Genomic DNA, 1030 nt, shown 5'->3' with positions numbered 1-1030 from the left:
AGACTTCCATCCTACATTTCAACGAGAACAGCGATCGCGAATGTGCAAAACTACAGGATGGTACTGAGCGGGTAAACATTGCTTTCCCCAAGTACAAGAAGGGGGAACATACAATAAAGAAGATTTTAGTTCCATGCACATATAGTAAGTACTGATAAAATATGCAAGGAAACATTTCACGTGGGCTAATTTCAGAAATGACTAACAATTACAACTGCCTATATGATCTCTCATGTCTTTAAATCTTTCTCCTGCAGTTAAAATATACCTTGTATGACTTTCATATGTTCACTTGCACATAAAAAAAAACTAGATACATAACACACCAAAAACGTTTGATAATTAAATTATTATCGATTAGCATTAAAATTTAAATGAACTCTCATAATGATCAGCCCCTACGAAATAGGCTACCCAAATCTATAACTTTTTTTCTACGTTAAGGACCCACTTGTTTCTTGTCAAGCCACAAGAAAAATTATAATTTCTCTAATAACGATGTTCTCTCAAGGATATGTTGCTGATCTGAAAGCGAGTGTTGCACGGATTCTTGAGGGAATTGACACCTGTGTCTTAGAAAGAGCTGCTGCACCTCAATCACTGTCATCGGATTTTGAGCGGCCAGATAAGCTGGCTGCTATAAATGCCTTCATATCAAGGTTTAAGAACAGTTAAGTTACCCAAAAAAACGTAGCAGGAAAAGGCTTGTTCCATTGTTTTGAAAATGATGTAAATCAATCTATTGGTTCCTTGCTCTTTATAAGAAAGACCAACAAGGCTAATGTCTTCACTAGCAATATTTGCTACCCTTTTCAGTCCCAACTACAGTACAATACTACAAGAATTTTCCCTTTCTCATTGCCAGTTTAACTTGTTTCAAATTTAAAGCATGTAGTAGAATAGCTTTAAGTTTATGAATTTCATTACTGTTGAAATTGCCTTAATATGGTACATTTGTAATTTATTTCAGTGAAGGAGAACCTGTTGGGGGTAACTACTTGGTGTAGGCACTCACATAATGGTCCAGGTA

At 35.7% G+C, this 1030-nt stretch overlaps 1 pseudogene; it reads left to right on the top strand.

Moving 5' to 3' along the window:
• LOC137991597 (uncharacterized) overlaps positions 1–675 on the top strand; it is a 4104-nt pseudogene extending 3429 nt beyond the window's left edge.
• The last annotated feature ends 355 nt before the right edge of the window (positions 676–1030 follow it).

This window comes from Montipora foliosa, chromosome 2 (assembly GCF_036669935.1).
Source record: "Montipora foliosa isolate CH-2021 chromosome 2, ASM3666993v2, whole genome shotgun sequence".
In the NCBI taxonomy this organism is placed as follows: domain Eukaryota; kingdom Metazoa; phylum Cnidaria; class Anthozoa; order Scleractinia; family Acroporidae; genus Montipora; species Montipora foliosa.
Note: the sequence above shows the minus strand (reverse complement) of the source record. Positions and strands in the feature narration are given on the sequence as shown.